The sequence below is a fragment of the Phyllostomus hastatus genome, unplaced genomic scaffold, assembly GCF_019186645.2.
Source record: "Phyllostomus hastatus isolate PE091 unplaced genomic scaffold, TTU_PhHast_1.1 phas_contig_57, whole genome shotgun sequence".
NCBI lineage: Eukaryota > Metazoa > Chordata > Mammalia > Chiroptera > Phyllostomidae > Phyllostomus > Phyllostomus hastatus.
The window spans coordinates 4,144,421-4,153,365 of NW_025333912.1; the positions used below are offsets into that span (position 1 = coordinate 4,144,421).

At 45.5% G+C, this 8,945-nt stretch overlaps 1 pseudogene; it reads left to right on the top strand.

Annotated features, from left to right (window-relative positions):
- The first annotated feature begins 7,557 nt into the window (after window positions 1–7,557).
- Window positions 7,558–8,536, top strand: LOC123824461 (annotated as a pseudogene).
- The last annotated feature ends 409 nt before the right edge of the window (window positions 8,537–8,945 follow it).

Genomic DNA, 8,945 nt, shown 5'->3' on the forward strand with positions numbered 1-8,945 from the left:
CAGGGCTCGGCAGCCACGCTGTTTCCTGACTGGTGTCCCCACAGAGGGAGGGGGACAGAGCCTGGAATCCGTACTTCTACTTCTGAAGCCAACCAGAGAGCCAAGCCCTCTGAGGTTTCCTGACATGGCTCCCTGGCACCCTGCACAGGCTCCAATGTGCAGGTCAGTGGGGAAGTGGGAGGAGGCGCACCCTGAGCTGCCCTCCCTCCCGTTCTGGTGGGAGAGAGTGTTCTCCATCAAGGCTTAAACCCCAGAATTTCAGGTCAATTTTGTGTTAAAACAAAGGCAGTGTAGTGTACAAGCCACTCTCAGACCTTTCCATCTTTATTCTTATTTGCAGAGGAACATAAATGCGGGGAGGAAGGAAAGTCTTGCCTTCACTCTAGCTCCTCTCGGCAGCTTTACCCTCCACATCCCCAACAGAACTTTCTTTTCAACCTTCCCCACTCCGAGACTTCAGATACCTCAGTTCAATCCCTGTGTTTTACAAGGTAAGGAAAAGGAGGCCCGGGGGGCAAAGTAATTTGTCCAAGGTTATATAGCCAAAAGCAGAGCTGGGACCAGAAACCAGATCTTCCCCACACTCCTGGCTCAACATTCCTCTCAGCATTCCTTAGTTTCCCTTCTGAGTGATCTCAGATCCTCCAGAAAGTGGAAACGTTAGGCCTCCTCCTCTTAAAGATGGCGGCAGTCCAGCACAATCCACTTAGAGGTAAGACGGACACCCTTCTGTTAAACAGAGACCCCAAAAGCACTCTGTAAGTAAAGGTCTAAAAATGAAAACAGGAAATGGTTGGGGATTAGGGAGAGTTGTTTGATTTGGTGCATACACACACACTCACACACATACACACGGAGAGATAAACTTGCAATATTTGTACATATTTCTACTAAAAAGTATCCGTTGTTTATCTGAAAGTCAGTTTTAACTGGACATCTCACATTTCATTTGGCAAACCTATTAGGATGACAGGGGTGAGCAGTAGGATTGGCCAGTGCCCACTTGGCTGTTTGCCATTTCTTCAGCACCAACAAACAGACAGGACTGGGGGAAAACTGATTTCTTCTCACTTGGTAGGTTTATCTTGGGAAAGGAGAGAAAACTCTTTATCCAGTAAGTATAGATGATGGCTTGAAAAAAATGAGAGATGTGGACTTGAATAGCAATTGGTTTTACCTTCATGGCAGGCCCACAGTTACTAGAAGTTCCATTTATTTAACACTAGTTAGAAAGAGCCTCTTAACCAAATGTGTGTGTTTATCACTGAGTGGGCACAGGGCAGAGCAGACCACTGCTCCACAGCCTAGGCCCAGCATCTTCAATGATATGAAGCCTTGTTCACATCAAAAGATGTCTCAGACCCTGCCTCTATGGAAGTCATATGGCTACAAGGGGCAGTTTAAGAAATGATCCATTCTTGGGACCCTTGCCACAGTTCCTCACCAAAGCCCCTCTTGAGGGTGAAACCCTCGCACTGGAAGACAGTGGCTATACTGTGGTATGAGACCACTGGCCCAACGGCCTGCCTGTGCCCCGCCTCCCCTCACATCTCAGAGCTCACCACCTTGGTGGTGTTAACATGTCCTCTGGTGCCGTCTTTTCGCCCCTATGATAAATCCTCCCCACCCTTCAGGCCCACATCTTCTACAAAGGCTTCTCTGACAACTTCAATCAATACTGAGCTCCTCATTTTCTGACCTTACATCACACTGACAGCTGAGGCCACACAGTTGAGCACAGGAGAGCTTAGGCTCTCCAACTGCTAGTGCCTTTAAAAATGGCCCATGGGCTGGTTCTTCTGTGTCTACCCAACTGCCTGGCAAAGGGTAGGCCCTTGGTAAGCCCTTAATAAATGCTTGATATTTATTGGATTGAGAATATCTGGATTGAGAATCAGGAAGCCTGCAGAACCAAGCAGGATACATCTAGGAGAAACCTTTGGACTCTTCTCCTGAGGCAGAAGGAGCCTTTTCTCCAACCTCAGAGAAGCACAATGTTTCTCCCACCAGAGAGACCCAGTTCTTGGGAAGAATTCTTGGGAAGAGTCTCCCACATGGCACAGGACCAGAAGTGCCCAACACACTGGGTAAAGGACCCTTTATGGGTTCCACCTGATTTTTTTAATCCCTCATATCTAATCGTCTTCCTTAATGGGCAATGTTCAAAGCCAAGACGGGTGTTACCTGTAAGACCTCGACATGGATGACCATTATTTCTACCAATAACTGCTGACCTAATCTTCAGGATATACCAAAGATTCCGTGTTGCTCCAAGAAAGTCACTTTAACGTACCAAAGAACCAGAGGCCACAACAGGATCTTCCAGGTGTACCCCCAAAACACCATCTCCTGCCTGTCTTCCTTCCATTTTTGATTCAACAAGAAAAACCTTTTGAATAAGGCCCATGTTGATTTTATGACTGGATCTCAAATATTTGGATTTTTAGCACCTTAAAATGGAGTTTCCCAAGGTAAGGTCTAGGGACTCTGGGTTTCACTTTCCTTATCTGCAAAATGAGGGTATTAGTCTAGACCAGCACCGTCCAGGAGTACTTTCTGCAATGGTGGAATGTGCTGTATGTGTCGTCCAGCATAGAAGTCATTGACTGCATGTGGCTGCTCAGCACTCGAAATGTAGGTAGTGCAACTGAGAGACTGAGTTTTTAAATTGTATTTACTTTTAGTTAATGTTCAAATAGCCACATGTAGTGAATGGCTACTATATTTGACAATGAAGGTCTAGACTCTAGATTTTAGATGATTTATTAGGTCTGTTCTATTCCAACATTCTTTATCCTGGTGGTTTTGTGGAAATATCATAAGAAAAAATACAGACTTTTGAGTCAGAAATCTTGATTGCAATGGCTATTCTCTCTCTTACTAGATGTGTATCTTGCAGGAGCAAGTCACTTAATCTCTTTGAGCTTCTATTGGCTTATCTCTGTAATGAACGTAATAAGACCTACCTCATTACTGCACAGAAAATTGTTGTGAGCTGTCTGTAAGCTGTTCAGCACTATGGAGATTTTACTTGTCAATATTATTCTTGAGAACATGAAGCATTAAAAGAGCCAGAAGTTGCCTTTGCTAAGTTAGGAAATGGGAAAAGAAAATGGGGTAGCAGTAATAAACAAAGAATGGGGCCTTGGCTAGTACCAGAGTTTTTGAGAAAAGAGAAGGAAAGAACAAGAACCTAACATAAAGTTAACTTTTCTGAAATTAAAAAGAAATTTTCCAGAAACAATGGCAGTGCCTAACCAAGCCCTGTCCTTGGAAAAGCATCTGGTCTGGATAAGTAGACGATCCAGTCTACCAAATGAGTGGAGAGTCTGGTGCCATTAAATACTCCTGCTGTACACCTCCCTTGAGTCTTGACTACAGCACCAGGGAATTTGGTCATAATCTGACACCAATGTAATTCATGTACAGGAAATATGCCGGTCAGCCCATTGTATTTCTCTTTGTAAACCAATACCCCAGTCTATGCATCAGTCTCTATGTACTTTGTTAATATGGGTCAATATCCCTGAGACCAGTTGATTCGGGGGCACTAAAGGGATCGAGTTTTGGGGCTACCCATGCCGTGGGAGTGGTAAACTCACCCAGGAAATGCTACTGTGTTTGGGCCCTCTGCTTTTCCTCAGATGGCACCCCACCTTGCCCTTGCCTTAGTTCTACTTTCTGTAAAAATCCTACTGTCTTCAGTTAATATTCTTAGACTCTGATACCTTGGGATCTAAAACAACTGGGCAGTGGACTACAATATTTCAATTTTGGGGATGGATACCACTGTTTACCTGAGAGATCAAGTGACTGCCCTAAATGATATTCCATATTCCAAGGAGCTATCACACTCAGGCAGAAAACAGAGAGGCAACATAACATAAGCGAATGAACATGTGGCCATTAGCACTGGATTCCAAGCCGTGTGACCTCTCTGGGCCTTAGTTTTCCTCATTTATAAAATGGAGGTGACCATTTCTACCTTTACCTCACAAGATTAGATGTGAGAGTTAAAGGGGATAATGTAGTATCTTGCACATAGTAAGTGCTCAAGAAATGTTAGCTCTAGACCTCCCTAGCTTGTATTTTTTAAAGCATAATTACTAATTGAATGCAATGCCCAATTGCCCACAATCACAAGACCAATGTCGACTTTTTAAGAAATAAGTACAGTTCAAAGTCTACAACGTGAATTCCAAACTGATGGTTTCATTGGTTTTAACATCATCTCCCCTTGGCTTCCCTCTGTTTGCCAGGCTCTCTATTTGGAAAAGTGGCAAAAGTCCTGGCTGCAAATCCCAGATCCCCCAACAATGTGATGTTGACCAAGTCACTTATACTCCCTGCACCCTTAGTTTGCTCACCTACACAATGGGAGTAACAGTAGCTGCCTTCCACCACCTCTGGATTGTTGTGAAAAATCACAGGAGAGGACGGAGGTTAAAAAAAAAAAAGCAAGCTCCTGGCTGGCGTAGCTCAGTGGATTGAGCTCGGGCTGCAAACCAAAGCATCGCAGGTTCTATTCCCAGTCAGGGCACATGCCTGGGTTGCAGGCCATGGCTCCCAGCAACCGCACATTGATGTTTCTCTGTCTCTCTCTCTCTGTCTCTCTCTCTCTGTCTCTCTCTCTCTCTTTCTTTCTCCCTCCCTTCCCTCTCTAAAAATAAATAATAAAATAAAAATCTAAAAAAAAAAAAGCAAGCTTTCCAAGAGTTCTAAATTGCTACCACAATTCACATTATTTGGGTAATCTGAATCCATATTTGAAATATAGAGAGACCAAGTTTTGTGGTCTCCTTTCACTGACTGAAACTTCTAATACTTTGCTTCAAATCTGTTTTTGTTAAGCATAAACAAATGAGCCAGAGCTGATGCTTACTGAGAAGAATCTTGGTTGAGTTATATAATCAAAGATTGCATAGATTGAGTTACATAATCAAAATCACCTGGGATACAGCCAAAGGGAAGAATGCCTCTCTACATCCCTGGACCCACAACACCCCCTCCTGCAACTTAGTCTGCTATAAGACTGTAACCATTTGGCCAAAGTTTTACTTCCTGTGTGTGTGTACCCTCAGAGTTTGGTTCCCAGTGAATCTGATCAGGAAGGATGGACTTGAAGTCTGGCTTATCCCCATTGGATCACTGTGGAACACACAAGGTCTTGGAGGCCACGCCCTGTGAGGCAGGGGTGTCAAACTCATTTTCACTGGGGGCCACATCAACCTCACAGTTGCCTTCAAAGGGCTGGATGTAGTTTTAGGACTGTATAAATGTAACTACTCCTTAACAGTTAAGTGAGAGCTCAGCGCTGCCACCAGGTAGAAATAAGGTGCCAGGCTGGATAAAACAAGGTGGAGGGCCAAATTTGGCCCGAGAGCCTTGTGTTTGCCACCTGTGCTGTAAGGAGTTCAGGTCTTGTTGGAGGCGGGCCTAATGTGGCCGTGGGCCTCCTCAGATTGAGGGGTCCCCAGGGCTCCTCAGGCTTCCCTGGGCCACTGAAACCTGAGGAGACCCCTCTGGACCTGAGCCCGAGCCCACATCTGTTCCAGCAACACTCTTGGCATCAGCTCAGCCTAAAAGTAGCCTTAGAAGCCAATGGGCAGAGGAAGGAGAGCTGGAGGGAGGGAGTAGCCCCTGGACCCAACGACACCAAAGATGGGATGACTTAGGAAAGGACAAAAGTTAGAGAGGATAGAGGGAAAGTGAGTCTGGCTGGGAGCCTCCAGAAGTCCAGTGCTCCAACAGACAGAGGCCCTGAAGGCTTCCAGAGCCCCTGGTTGAAAGACACCCCCACATTGTTCCACTGAGCTGCACACTGAGCGTGGAGGTGTTGAGAAAGCAGCTCCATACAAAGAAGCTTTGCCAGACTGTTTCAGCAATAAATCTACCTTGAGTAAGTGATGAAAATAGCTGCAGGACCCTTTAAACCATCGATGAAAGATTCGTTAAGTATGCTGGAGTCATCTGTTGACTCATATTCTTCCTGAGGGTTGTGCAGACAGGGTAAGTCTGTACCCTTCAGGGAGTTAAGCAGCCACCCCACCACAGTGCTCTCAGCAGAGGTTTTTCCATAAGTAAACAACCAGCAGACAAGCAGAAAATCAAGGGCTTCAGACGCAGCATCTCAGTGATGACAGAGCAGGGCTGCAGGTCACTCCGCCATGATCACAACTCTTATCCACTAGTCCCCCACAGTTTACAAAGGACTGTCACATTCATAATGTAATTTGAACTCCATACAACTCTGCAAAGAAGGGAGGGCAAGAAATCAGTATCCCCATTTTATAGATGAGAAAACTGAGTCCAAGAAAAGACGACTCAACCCTGAGCCTCCTGGGAAGAGCCGTTCTGTTTTTCTGGCGTAGCTGCCACTTCTGCAAAGGCACTAGCAGATATAAGGAGGGAAGAGGAACAAGGACCTTGGTCAACACTTTTGCTCAGAAAAGCAAGAAAAAAGGCAGCTAACGGGACCATGTCTACCTCCCATGTTACAAAGATGACCCACTGTTCATCTTTGCATGTCAGGAGGGCCCAGATGAATGGGCAGCTGGGGGTGGTGGACATGTGCACCAGGGCTCTTTAGCCAGGAACCACAGCAATCAGAGGACTCACTTGCTGCCACTCAGGAAGCAGTCCTGGCAGGAAGATGAAATCCAAGCAGAGGTACTATTTCTAATGGGCTCCCCTCTGTCATTGTTCTTCTTCACATCAGAGGGGATGCTCCCTTCCTTCACCATTTCTTGGGGTCCTCCAGAGAAGAGAAGAGTACTCTGAGTCTATTGACCACTGTTTCCCAAAGTGTCATCTGTAGAGCATTGCTAGATACTTCATGAAAATGGGGGTAGGGATCACAGCCAAACACATTTGGGAAAAGCTGCCTCCTGTGTTTCCCTCATGGAGAGTCACAGCGCACACTTGAATACAGACCATTTTTGAGTTCTATAGATGAAGGAGCCACTTTAACTCATGGGCTCCCAAACTTGTTTAATCACAGATCTTCCCTAGACTCTTTGCCCCACGTAGGCATCTGTAGTCTCTAAGGGGCGGGGGGTGGAGGCAGGGGCGGGGGAAGCTCTTGGCCTTAGTATTGGAAAAGTCTTGGTTTGAGTCCTGCATGTTACTAGTCGTGGTGAGCCTGTCCAAGAAGCAATTAACTTTGAGCCTGATTACCCATTCTGTAAAATGGAGCTCTTATCATACATATCTCACAAGGTTACTGTGAGAATGAAATGAGTGAAATGTAAAAACTTCTGAACTCCAAGGCCTGTGTGTGTACAAGATGACAGTGGTTCAGAGCCACACGGATAACAAACACAAGCTCCCATCTTGAATTTTCTTGTTTGACTTTCAAGGAGGTCATATGCCAGTGAGAACAAGAAAGAGGGAAAGAGAAGTGCTGCATAGTGGAAAAGGAGAGGGAAGGGGCATTTCTGGTGGATAAAGTCAATGATAGTAGTACTTCATTTTTTTAACTTACTTTTTGCACTATAGACATGTACAACCAGTTCCCCAAACATGGAGTCTTGTAGCCCAGGTCTTACCTGAATGAGGATGAGGGAGTGGTGGGTGAAGGCAGGCTATTGGCCAGACCCCTGCTTGCAGCCTATCTGTACATCCTGTCCACCCCCTGCACCCCAGCTTTTCCCTGCTTCACTCATGGACATCGCCAGGCAAATTTTTCACCTACAAGGGACTGTGCATCTTCTACCAAGACTCTGGATGTGGTTGGAAGTCCAGAGAGTGTTGCGCTTTTACACAGCTTTCCAACATGCAGCTATGATTGGTATAAGATCTGGAATGATCTGATGCTGAGGTTTCATTGAGTGATTGCCCACAATTTCTTAGGCTTTGGCTTCAGTGACAAACCGAGGCCATATCACCGCTCTGTACTTGAACAGCCCAGCATCACAGACGCACTTTTGTGGCATCTGGGACTCCAGAATTGTACGGTCAATCTTTTGTCTCATGACTATGGAGACATCATTGCTCAGGAGCTGCCCTAGAGGTCCAAGCAGAATCAATCTGGTTGGCTTGCCATAGCCTCTGTCTCTCAAATGGAGGTACATCTCCTGAGACTCACTGTCCTCTCCTTCTCCAAAAGCTTCTCAGAGATGGAAGCATGCTGTCACCCATCCTCACATGACTGATAAACTTCTCTGTATTCCCTAGAGGTCTCACCCCAGTCTTTGGGCCCTACCTCTGACCCTCTGAGAGTGAACAGCTATGGACATGCAGGCAGGGATACGCAACAATGATGGGAACTTAGTTATCAACAGTCTCTTACAGTACATCAACCAAGGAGGAGTTGAGAAGATGCTGGGTGAGCGTTCTTGCCTCTGTATCTGTTTCTATTCACTTTTTCCTATGGAACTTTGGATCTGGTGAATCTCTAGCAGGAGTTTGTGGAGCCATACAGGAAGACACTACTGCGGTCCACAGTGTCAATTCTGGATGATCACATTAGCCACTACCCACAGCTAGAGGATCCCAAGGGCTTCTTGAATGAAACATGGGCTTCATCAACTCCTGAGCTGAAAAGAGGAGCTTCCCTGTATTAGCTCCCCAACCCCCTTATCTGTTGTATATTTCATTTAGGAAGAAATGCCCCAAAGAGGTCCTGACCACCAAATACTATTATCTCACAAAAGTCTACCTGACTTCTATTAGTGAACAGAATATCGTAAAAAGCTAGCAGAAGCTCCAACTAAGGGCGACCTAATAGTCCACCTCCCATTCCTTTGACATCTGATTGAATGTATGGACTTGCCTTTGTGTTATTAGGAAATTCTGATGCACACTACTACTCACTGACACAGAAACACATCTTCTGCATAAAAGTCTTTTAACACTTCAGAAAAAAGAAAGCACTACATGTCAGGCCTGGTTAAATGTCGTTCTTTCTCTTATCAATAATAAAATGTTTCATTGTAATAAACAGC